General features: G+C 55.2%; 1 protein-coding gene across 1 annotated transcript in view; it reads left to right on the top strand.

Annotated features, from left to right (window-relative positions):
- Positions 1–13027, top strand: part of ZBTB8A (zinc finger and BTB domain containing 8A) — a 243412-nt gene that overhangs the window by 60520 nt on the left and 169865 nt on the right. The window lies entirely within an intron of this gene.

Below are 13027 nucleotides of genomic sequence, written 5' to 3'. Positions count from 1 at the left end.
CCCACATCCCCATCACATGTGTAGGTTTCCTCCCCCTTCCCCACATCCCCATCACATGTGTAGAAGGTTTCCTCCCCCCACCCCATCACATGTGTAGAAGGTTTCCTCCCCCTTCCCCACATCACCATCACATGTGTAGAAGGTTTCCTCCGTCCACGCCCATCACATGTGTAGGTTTCCTCCCCCTTCCCCACATCCCCATCACATGTGTAGAAGGTTTCCTCCCCCACATCCCCATCACATGTGTAGAAGGTTTCCTCCCCCTACCCCACATCCCCATCACATGTGTAGGTTTCCTCCCCCTTCCCCACATCCCCATCACATGTGTAGGTTTCCTCCCCCTTCCCCACATCTCCATCACATGTGTAGGTCTCCTCCCCCTTCCCCCCACCCCCATCACATGTGTAGAAGGTTTCCTCCCCACATCCCCATCACATGTGTAGAAGGTTTCCTCCGTCCACGCCCATCACATGTGTAGGTTTCCTCCCCCTTCCCCACATCCCCATCACATGTGTAGAAGGTTTCCTCCCCCATCCCCATCACATGTGTCGAAGGTTCCCTACCCCTTCCCCCATCACATGTGTATTAGGTTTCCTCCCCCACATCCCCATCACATGTGTAGGTTTCCTCCCCCTTCCCCACATCCCCATCACATGTGTAGAAGGTTTCCTCCCCTTCCCCACATCCCATCACATGTGTAGGTTTCCTCCCCCTTCCCCACATCCCCATCACATGTGTAGAAGGTTTGCTCCCCCACCCCATCACATGTGTAGAAGGTTTCCTCCCCCTTCCCCACATCCCCATCACATGTGTAGGTTTCCTCCCCCTTCCCCACATCCCCATCACATGTGTAGAAGGTTTCCTCCCCTTCCCCACATCCCCATCACATGTGTAGGTTTCCTCCCCCTTCCCCACATCCCCATCACATGTGTAGAAGGTTTCCTCCCCCACCCCATCACATGTGTAGAAGGTTTCCTCCCCCTTCCCCATCACATGTGTAGAAGGTTTACTCCCCCACCCCATCACATGTGTAGAAGGTTTCCTCCCCCTTCCCCACATCCCCATCACATGTGTAGAAGGTTTCCTCCCCCCACCCCATCACATGTGTAGCTTTCCTCCCCCTTCCCCACATCCCCATCACATGTGTAGGTTTCCCCCCTTCCCCCCATCCCCATCACATGTGTAGAAGGTTTCCTCCCCCATCCCCATCACATGTGTAGAAGGTTTCCTCCCCTTCCCCACATCCCCATCACATGTGTAGAAGGTTTCCTCCCCCTTCCCTACATCCCCATCACATGTGTAGAAGGTTTCCTCCCCCCATCCCCATCACATGTGTAGAAGGTTTCCTCCCCCCATCACATATGTAGAAGGTTTCCTTCCCTTCCCCACATCCCCATCACATGTGTAGAAGGTTTCCTCCCCCAAACCCCATCACATGTGTAGACGGTTTCCTCCCCACATCCCCATCACATGTGTAGAAGGTTTCCTCCCCTTCCCCACATCCCCATCACATGTGTAGGAGGTTTCCTACCCCCATCACATGTGTAGAAGGTTTCCTACCCCCACCCCCATCACATGTGTAGGTTTCCTCCCCCTTCCCCCCACCCCCATCACATGTGTAGGTTTCCTCCCCCTTCCCCACATCCCCATCACATGTGTAGAAGGATTCCTCCCCCTTCCCCACATCCCCATGTAGAAGGTTTCCTCCCCTTCCCCACATCCCCATCACGTGTAGAAGGTTTCCTCCCCCCACCCTATCACATGTGTAGGTTTCCTCCCCCTTCCCCCCACCCCCATCATATGTGTAGAAGGTTTCCTCCCCCTTCCCCACATCCCCATCACATGGGTAGAAGGTTTCCTCCCCCCACCCGCATCACATGTGTAGAAGGTTTCCTCCCCCCACCCCCATCACATGTGTAGGTTCCCCCCCACCCCACATCCCCATCACATGTGTAGAAGGTTTCCTCCCCATCACATGTGTAGAAGGTTTCCTCCACCCACCCCATCACATGTGTAGAAGGTTTCCTCCCCCTTCCCCACATCCCCATCACATGTGTAGAAGGTTTCCTCCCCCTTCCCCATCACATGTGTAGAAGGTTTCCTCCCCCACATCCCCATCACATGTGTAGAAGGTTTCCTCCCCCACCCCATCACATGTGTACAAGGTTTCCTCCCCCCACCCCCATCACATGTGTAGGTTTCCTCCCCCTTCCCCACATCCCCATCACATGTGTAGGTCTCCTCCCCCCACCCCATCACATGTGTAGGTTTCCTCCCCCTTCCCCACATCCCCATCACATGTAGGTTTCCTCCCCCTTCCCCATCACATGTGTAGGTTTCCTCCCCCTTCCCCACATCCCCATCACATGTGTAGGTCTCCTCCCCCTTCCCCCCCACCCCCATCACATGTGTAGGTTTCCCCCCTTCCCCACATCCCCATCACGTGTGTAGAAGGTTTCCTCCCCCTTCCCCACATCCCCATCACATGTGTAGAAGGTTTCCTCCCCTTCCCCACATCCCCATCACATGTGTAGAAGGTTTCCTCCCCCTTCCTCACATCCCCATCACATGTGTAGAAGGTTTCCTCCCCCTTCTCCACATCCCCATCACATGTGTAGAAGGTTTCCTCCCCCCATCCCCATCACATGTGTAGAAGGTTTCCTCCCCCCATCCCCATCACATGTGTAGAAGGTTTCCTCCCCCTTCCCCACATCCCCATCACATGTGTAGAAGGTTTCCTCCCCTTCCCCACATCCCCATCACATGTGTAGAAGGTTTCCTCCCCCTTCCCCACATCCCCATCACATGTGTAGAAGGTTTCCTCCCCTTCCCCACATCCCCATCACATGTGTAGAAGGTTTCCTCCCCCTTCCCCACATCCCCATCACATGTGTAGAAGGTTTCCTCCCCCTTCCTCACATCCCCATCACATGTGTAGAAGGTTTCCTCCCCCTTCCCCACATCCCCATCACATGTGTAGGTTTCCTCCCCCTTCCTCACATCCCCATCACATGTGTAGAAGGTTTCCTCCCCCTTCTCCACATCCCCATCACATGTGTAGAAGGTTTCCTCCCCCCATCCCCATCACATGTGTAGAAGGTTTCCTCCCCCTTCCCCACATCCCCATCACATGTGTAGAAGGTTTCCTCCCCTTCCCCACATCCCCATCACATGTGTAGAAGGTTTCCTCCCCTTCCCCACATCCCCATCACGTGTGTAGAAGGTTTCCTCCCCCACATCCCCATCACATGTGTAGAAGGTTTCCTCCCCCTTCCTCACATCCTCATCACATGTGTAGAAGGTTTCCTCCCCCTTCCCCACATCCCCATCACATGTGTAGAAGGTATCCTCCCCTTCCCCACATCCCCATCACATGTGTAGAAGGTTTCCTCCCCCCATCCCCATCACGTGTAGAAGGTGCCCTCCCCCTTCCCCACATCCCCATCACATGTGTAGAAGGTTTCCTCCTCCTTCCTCACATCCCCATCACATGTGTAGGTTTCCTACCCCCAACCCCATCACATGTGTAGAAGGTTTCCCCCCCTTCCCCACATCCCCATCACATGTGTAGAAGGTTTCCTCCCCCCATCCCCATCACATATGTAGAAGGTTTCCTCCCCCTTCCCCACATCCCCATCACATGTGTACAAGGTTTCCTCCCCACATCCCCATCACATGTGTAGAAGGTTTCCTCCCCCCACCCCATCACATATGTAGAAGGTTTCCTCCGCCTTCCCCACATCCCCATCACATGTGTAGAAGGTTTCCTCCCCCTTCCCCACATCCCCATCACGTGTAGAAGGTTTCCCCCCCCACCCCATCACATGTGTAGAAGGTTTCCTCCCCCCATTCCCATCACGTGTAGAAGGTTTCCTCCCCCACCCCCATCACATGTGTAGAAGGTTTCCTCCCCCCACCCCCATCACATGTGTAGAAGGTTTCCTCCCCCTTCCCCACATCCCCATCACATGTGTAGAAGGTTTCCTCCCCCCACCCCATCACATGTGTAGAAGGTTTCCTCCCCCACCCCCATCACGTGTGTAGAAGGTTTCCCCCCCCTTCCTCACATCCCCATCACATGTGTAGAAGGTTTCCTCCCCCCATCCCCATCACATGTGTACAAGGTTTCCTCCCCCCACCCCCATCACATGTGTAGGTTTCCTCCCCCCACCCCATCACGTGTAGGTTTCCTCCCCACATCCCCATCACATGTAGAAGGTTTCCTCCCCCACCCCCATCACATGTGTAGGTTTCCTCCCCCACATCCCCATCACATGTGTAGAAGGTTTCCTCCCCCTTCCCCACATCCCCATCACATGTGTAGAAGGTTTCCTCCGTCCACGCCCATCACATGTGTAGGTTTCCTCCCCCCACCCCATCACATGTGTAGAAGGTTTCCTCCCCCTTCCCCACATCCCCATCACATGTGTAGAAGGTTTCCTCCCCCCATCCCCATCACGTGTAGAAGGTTTCCTCCGTCCACGCCCATCACATGTGTAGGTTTCCTCCCCCTTCCCCACATCCCCATCACATGTGTAGGTCTCCTCCCCCTTCCCCACATCCCCATCACATGTGTAGGTCTCCTCCCCCTTCCCCACATCCCCATCACATGTGTAGGTCTCCTCCCCCCACCCCATCACATGTGTAGGTTTCCTCCCCCTTCCCCACATCCCCATCACATGTGTAGGTTTCCTCCCCCTTCCCCACATCCCCATCACATGTGTAGGTTTCCTCCCCCTTCCCCACATCCCCATCACATGTGTAGGTTTCCTCTCCCTTCCCCTCACCGCCATCACATGTGTAGAAGGTTTCCTCCCCACATCCCCATCACATGTGTAGAAGGTTTCCTCCGTCCACGCCCATCACATGTGTAGGTTTCCTCCCCCTTCCCCACATCCCCATCACATGTGTAGGTCTCCTCCCCCTTCCCCACATCCCCATCACATGTGTAGGTCTCCTCCCCCTTCCCCACATCCCCATCACATGTGTAGGTCTCCTCCCCCACCCCATCACATGTGTAGGTTTCCTCCCCCTTCCCCACATCCCCATCACATGTGTAGGTTTACTCCCCCTTCCCCACATCCCCATCACATGTGTAGGTTTCCTCCCCCTTCCCCACATCCCCATCACATGTGTAGGTTTCCTCCCCCTTCCCCACATCCCCATCACATGTGTAGGTGTCCTCCCCCTTTCCCCCATCCCCATCACATGTGTAGAAGGTTTCCTCCCCACATCCCCATCACATGTGTAGAAGGTTTCCTCCCCCTTCCCCACATCACCATCACATGTGTAGAAGGTTTCCTCCGTCCACGCCCATCACATGTGTAGGTTTCCTCCCCCTTCCCCACATCCCCATCACATGTGTAGAAGGTTTCCTCCCCCACATCCCCATCACATGTGTAGAAGGTTTCCTCCCCCTACCCCACATCCCCATCACATGTGTAGATTTCCTCCCCCTTCCCCACATCCCCATCACATGTTTAGAAGGTTTCCTCCCCTTCCCCACATCCCCATCACATGTGTAGGTTTCCTCCCCCTTCCCCACATCCCCATCACATGTGTAGAAGGTTTCCTCCGTCCACGCCCATCACATGTGTAGGTCTCCTCCCCCTTCCCCACATCCCCATCACATGTGTAGGTCTCCTCCCCCTTCCCCACATCCCCATCACATGTGTAGGTCTCCTCCCCCTTCCCCACATCCCCATCACATGTGTAGGTTTCCTCCCCCTTCCCCACATCCCCATCACATGTGTAGGTTTCCTCCCCCTTCCCCACATCCCCATCACATGTGTAGGTCTCCTCCCCCTTCCCCCCACCCCCATCACGTGTAGAAGGTTTCCTCCCCACATCCCCATCACATGTGTAGAAGGTTTCCTCCGTCCACGCCCATCACATGTGTATTAGGTTTCCTCCCCCACATCCCCATCACATGTGTAGGTTTCCTCCCCCTTCCCCACATCCCCATCACATGTGTAGAAGGTTTCCTCCCCTTCCCCACATCCCATCACATGTGTAGGTTTCCTCCCACATCCCCATCACATGTGTAGAAGGTTTGCTCCCCCACCCCATCACATGTGTAGAAGGTTTCCTCCCCCTTCCCCACATCCCCATCACATGTGTAGGTTTCCTCCCCTTTCCCCACATCCCCATCACATGTGTAGAAGGTTTCCTCCCCCCATCCCCATCACATGTGTAGAAGGTTTCCTCCCCCCATCACATATGTAGAAGGTTTCCTTCCCTTCCCCACATCCCCATCACATGTGTAGAAGGTTTCCTCCCCCAAACCCCATCACATGTGTAGGTTTCCTCCCCCTTCCCCACATCCCCATCACATGTGTAGAAGGTTTCCTCCCCACATCCCCATCACGTGTAGAAGGTTTCCTCCCCTTCCCCACATCCCCATCACATGTGTAGGAGGTTTCCTACCCCCATCCCCATCACACGTGTAGAAGGTTTCCTACCCCCACCCCCATCACATGTGTAGGTTTCCTCCCCCTTCCCCCCACCCCCATCACATGTGTAGGTTTCCTCCCCCTTCCCCACATCCCCATGTAGAAGGTTTCCTCCCCTTCCCCACATCCCCATCACGTGTAGTAGGTCCCCCCCCCATCCCCATCACATGTGTAGGTTTCCTCCCCCTTCCCCACATCCCCATCACATGTGTAGAAGGTTTCCTCCCCTTCCCCACATCCCCATCACATGTGTAGGTTTCCCCCCCCTTCCCCACATCCCCATCACATGGGTAGAAGGTTTCCTCCCCCCACCCGCATCACATGTGTAGAAGGTTTCCTCCCCCCACCCCCATCACATGTGTAGGTTCCCCCCCTACCCCACATCCCCATCACGTGTAGAAGGTTTCCTCCCCATCACATGTGTAGAAGGTTTCCTCCCCCACCCCATCACATGTGTAGAAGGTTTCCTCCCCCTTCCCCACATCCCCATCACATGTGTAGAAGGTTTCCTTCCCCTTCCCCATCACATGTGTAGAAGGTTTCCTCCCCCCATCCCCATCACATATGTAGAAGGTTTCCTCCCCCCATCCCCTTCACATGTGTAGAAGGTTTCCTCCCCCATCCCCATCACATGTGTAGAAGGTTTCCTCCCCCCATCCCCATCACATGTGTAGAAGGTGTCCTCCCCCCACATCCCCATCACATATGTAGAAGGTTTCCTCCCCCTTCCTCTCATCCCCATCACATGTGTAGAAGGTTTCTTCCCCCCACCCCATCACATGTGTAGAGGGTTTCCCCCCCTTCCCCACATCCCCATCACATGTGTAGAAGGTTTCCTCCCCTTCCCCACATCCCCATCACATGTGTAGAAGGGTTCCTTTCCTCCCCCATCCCCATCACATGTGTAGAAGGTTTCCTCCCCCTTCCCCACATCCCCATCACATGTGTAGAAGGTTTCCTCCCCCTTCCCCACATCCCCATCACATGTGTAGAATGTTTCCTCCCCCTTCCCCACATCCCCATCACATGTGTAGAAGGTTTCCTTCCCCACATCCCCATCACATGTGTAGAAGGTTTCCTCCCCTTCCCCACATCCCCATCACATGTGTAGGTTTCCTCCCCTTCCCCACATCCCCATCACATGTGTAGAAGGTTTCCTCCCCCTTCCCCACATCCCCATCACATGTGTAGAAGGTTTCCTCCCCCTTCCCCACATCCCCATCACATGTGTAGAAGGTTTCCTCCCCTTCCCCACATCCCCATCACATGTGTAGAAGGTTTCCTCCCCCCACTCCATCACATGTGTAGAAGGTTTCCTCCCTCTTCCCCATATCCCCATCACATGTCTAGAAGGTTTCCTCCCCCTTCCCCACATCCCCATCACATGTGTAGAAGGTTTTCTCCCCTTCCCCACATCCCCATCACATGTGTAGAAGGTTTCCTCCCCCCATCCCCATCACATGTGTAGAAGGTTTCCTCCCTCTTCCCCACATCCCCATCACATGTCTAGAAGGTTTCCTCCCCCTTCCCCACATCCCCATCACATGTGTAGGTTTCCTCCCCCTTCCTCACATCCCCATCACATGTGTAGAAGGTTTCCTCCCCCTTCCTCACATCCCCATCACATGTGTAGAAAGTTTCCTCCCCCCATCCCCATCACATGTGTAGAAGGTTTCCTCCCCCACCCCATCACATGTGTACAAGGTTTCCTCCCCCCACCCCCATCACATGTGTAGGTTTCCTCCCCCTTCCCCACATCCCCATCACATGTGTAGGTCTCCTCCCCCCACCCCATCACATGTGTAGGTTTCCTCTCCCTTCCCCACATCCCCATCACATGTGTAGGTTTCCTCCCCCTTCCCCATCACATGTGTAGGTTTCCTCCCCCTTCCCCACATCCCCATCACATGTGTAGGTCTCCTCCCCCTTCCCCCCACCCCCATCACATGTGTAGAAGGTTTCCTCCCCACATCCCCATCACATGTGTAGAAGGTTTCCTCCGTCCACACCCATCACATGTGTAGGTTTCCTCCCCCCACCCCATCACATGTGTAGAAGGTTTCCTCCCCCTTCCCCACATCACCATCACATGTGTAGAAGGTTTCCTCCGTCCATGCCCATCACATGTGTAGGTTTTCTCCCCCTTCCCCACATCCCCATCACATGTGTAGAAGGTTTCCTCCCCTTCCCCACATCCCCATCACATGTGTAGAAGGTTTCCTCCCCCCACTCCATCACATGTGTAGAAGGTTTCCTCCCTCTTCCCCATATCCCCATCACATGTCTAGAAGGTTTCCTCCCCCTTCCCCACATCCCCATCACATGTGTAGAAGGTTTTCTCCCCTTCCCCACATCCCCATCACATGTGTAGAAGGTTTCCTCCCCCCATCCCCATCACATGTGTAGAAGGTTTCCTCCCTCTTCCCCACATCCCCATCACATGTCTAGAAGGTTTCCTCCCCCTTCCCCACATCCCCATCACATGTGTAGAAGGTTTCCTCCCCCCACTCCATCACATGTGTAGGTTTCCTCCCCCTTCCTCACATCCCCATCACATGTGTAGAAGGTTTCCTCCCCCTTCCTCACATCCCCATCACATGTGTAGAAGGTTTCCTCCCCCCATCCCCATCACATGTGTAGAAGGTTTCCTCCCCCACCCCATCACATGTGTACAAGGTTTCCTCCTCCCACCCCCATCACATGTGTAGGTTTCCTCCCCCTGCCCCACATCCCCATCACATGTGTAGGTCTCCTCCCCCCACCCCATCACATGTGTAGGTTTCCTCCCCCTTCCCCACATCCCCATCACATGTGTAGGTTTCCTCCCCCTTCCCCATCACATGTGTAGGTTTCCTCCCCCTTCCCCACATCCCCATCACATGTGTAGGTCTCCTCCCCCTTCCCCCCACCCCCATCACATGTGTAGAAGGTTTCCTCCCCACATCCCCATCACATGTGTAGAAGGTTTCCTCCGTCCACACCCATCACATGTGTAGGTTTCCTCCCCCCACCCCATCACATGTGTAGAAGGTTTCCTCCCCCTTCCCCACATCACCATCACATGTGTAGAAGGTTTCCTCCGTCCATGCCCATCACATGTGTAGGTTTTCTCCCCCTTCCCCACATCCCCATCACATGTGTAGGTTTCCTCCCCCTCCCCCACATCCCCATCACATGTGTAGAAGGTTTCCTCCCCCTTCCCCACATCCCCATCACATGTGTAGAAGGTTTCCTCCGTCCACGCCCATCACATGTGTAGGTTTCCTCCCCCCACCCCATCACATGTGTAGAAGGTTTCCTCCCCCTTCCCCACATCCCCATCACATGTGTAGAAGGTTTCCTCCCCCATCCCCATCACGTGTAGAAGGTTTCCTCCGTCCACGCCCATCACATGTGTAGGTTTCCTCCCCCTTCCCCACATCCCCATCACATGTGTAGGTCTCCTCCCCCTTCCCCACATCCCCATCACATGTGTAGGTCTCCTCCCCCTTCCCCACATCCCCATCACATGTGTAGGTTTCCTCCCCCTTCCCCACATCCCCATCACATGTGTAGGTTTCCTCCCCCTTCCCCACATCCCCATCACATGTGTAGGTTTCCTCCCCCTTCCCCACATCCCCATCACATGTGTAGGTTTCCTCCCCCTTCCCCACATCCCCATCACATGTGTAGGTTTCCTCTCCCTTCCCCCCACCGCCATCACATGTGTAGAAGGTTTCCTCCCCACATCCCCATCACATGTGTAGAAGGTTTCATCCGTCCACGCCCATCACATGTGTAGGTTTCCTCCCCCTTCCCCACATCCCCATCACATGTGTAGGTCTCCTCCCCCTTCCCCACATCCCCATCACATGTGTAGGTCTCCTCCCCCTTCCCCACATCCCCATCACATGTGTAGGTCTTCTCCCCCCACCCCATCACATGTGTAGGTTTCCTCCCCCTTCCCCACATCCCCATCACATGTGTAGGTTTCCTCCCCCTTCCCCACATCCCCATCACATGTGTAGGTTTCCTCCCCCTTCCCCACATCCCCATCACATGTGTAGGTTTCCTCCCCCTTCCCCCCATCCCCATCACATGTGTAGAAGGTTTCCTCCCCACATCCCCATCACATGTGTAGAAGGTTTCCTCCGTCCACGCCCATCACATGTGTAGGTTTCCTCCCCCTTCCCCACATCCCCATCACATGTGTAGAAGGTTTCCTCCCCCACATCCCCATCACATGTGTAGAAGGTTTCCTCTCCCTACCCCACATCCCCATCACATGTGTAGGTTTCCTCCCCCTTCCCCACATCCCCATCACATGTTTAGAAGGTTTCCTCCCCTTCCCCACATCCCCATCACATGTGTAGGTTTCCTCCCCCTTCCCCACATCCCCATCACATGTGTAGAAGGTTTCCTCCGTCCACGCCCATCACATGTGTAGGTCTCCTCCCCCTTCCCCACATCCCCATCACATGTGTAGGTCTCCTCCCCCTTCCCCACATCCCCATCACATGTGTAGGTCTCCTCCCCCTTCCCCACATCCCCATCACATGTGTAGGTTTCCTCCCCCTTCCCCACATCCCCATCACATGTGTAGGTTTCCTCCCCCTTCCCCACATCCCCATCACATGTGTAGAAGGTTTCCTCCCCCCACCCCATCACATGTGTAGAAGGTTTCCTCCCCCTTCCCCACATCACCATCACATGTGTAGAAGGTTTCCTCCGTCCACGCCCATCACATGTGTAGGTTTCCTCCCCCTTCCCCACATCCCCATCACATGTGTAGAAGGTTTCCTCCCCCACATCCCCATCACATGTGTAGAAGGTTTCCTCCCCCTACCCCACATCCCCATCACATGTGTAGGTTTCCTCCCCCTTCCCCACATCCCCATCACATGTGTAGGTTTCCTCCCCCTTCCCCACATCTCCATCACATGTGTAGGTCTCCTCCCCCTTCCCCCCACCCCCATCACATGTGTAGAAGGTTTCCTCCCCACATCCCCATCACATGTGTAGAAGGTTTCCTCCGTCCACGCCCATCACATGTGTAGGTTTCCTCCCCCTTCCCCACATCCCCATCACATGTGTAGAAGGTTTCCTCCCCCATCCCCATCACATGTGTCGAAGGTTCCCTACCCCTTCCCCCATCACATGTGTATTAGGTTTCCTCCCCCACATCCCCATCACATGTGTAGGTTTCCTCCCCCTTCCCCACATCCCCATCACATGTGTAGAAGGTTTCCTCCCCTTCCCCACATCCCATCACATGTGTAGGTTTCCTCCCCCTTCCCCACATCCCCATCACATGTGTAGAAGGTTTGCTCCCCCACCCCATCACATGTGTAGAAGGTTTCCTCCCCCTTCCCCACATCCCCATCACATGTGTAGGTTTCCTCCCCCTTCCCCACATCCCCATCACATGTGTAGAAGGTTTCCTCCCCTTCCCCACATCCCCATCACATGTGTAGGTTTCCTCCCCCTTCCCCACATCCCCATCACATGTGTAGAAGGTTTCCTCCCCCACCCCATCACATGTGTAGAAGGTTTCCTCCCCCTTCCCCACATCCCCATCACATGTGTAGAAGGTTTACTCCCCCACCCCATCACATGTGTAGAAGGTTTCCTCCCCCTTCCCCACATCCCCATCACATGTGTAGAAGGTTTCCTCCCCCACCCCATCACATGTGTAGAAGGTTTCCTCCCCCTTCCCCACATCCCCATCACATGTGTAGAAGGTTTCCTCCCCCCACCCCATCACATGTGTAGCTTTCCTCCCCCTTCCCCACATCCCCATCACATGTGTAGGTTTCCCCCCTTCCCCCCATCCCCATCACATGTGTAGAAGGTTTCCTCCCCCATCCCCATCACATGTGTAGAAGGTTTCCTCCCCTTCCCCACATCCCCATCACATGTGTAGAAGGTTTCCTCCCCCTTCCCTACATCCCCATCACATGTGTAGAAGGTTTCCTCCCCCAAACCCCATCACATGTGTAGACGGTTTCCTCCCCACATCCCCATCACATGTGTAGAAGGTTTCCTCCCCTTCCCCACATCCCCATCACATGTGTAGGAGGTTTCCTACCCCCATCACATGTGTAGAAGGTTTCCTACCCCCACCCCCATCACATGTGTAGGTTTCCTCCCCCTTCCCCCCACCCCCATCACATGTGTAGGTTTCCTCCCCCTTCCCCACATCCCCATCACATGTGTAGAAGGATTCCTCCCCCTTCCCCACATCCCCATGTAGAAGGTTTCCTCCCCTTCCCCACATCCCCATCACGTGTAGAAGGTTTCCTCCCCCCACCCTATCACATGTGTAGGTTTCCTCCCCCTTCCCCCCACCCCCATCACATGTGTAGAAGGTTTCCTCCCCCTTCCCCACATCCCCATCACATGGGTAGAAGGTTTCCTCCCCCCACCCGCATCACATGTGTAGAAGGTTTCCTCCCCCCACCCCCATCACATGTGTAGGTTCCCCCCCACCCCACATCCCCATCACATGTGTAGAAGGTTTCCTCCCCATCACATGTGTAGAAGGTTTCCTCCACCCACCCCATCACATGTGTAGAAGGTTTCCTCCCCCTTCCCCA

This window comes from Ambystoma mexicanum, chromosome 11 (assembly GCF_040938575.1).
Source record: "Ambystoma mexicanum isolate Mex_15411 chromosome 11, UKY_AmexF1_1, whole genome shotgun sequence".
NCBI classification, from domain to species: domain Eukaryota; kingdom Metazoa; phylum Chordata; class Amphibia; order Caudata; family Ambystomatidae; genus Ambystoma; species Ambystoma mexicanum.
This window is presented reverse-complemented; position numbering and strand designations above follow the sequence as displayed.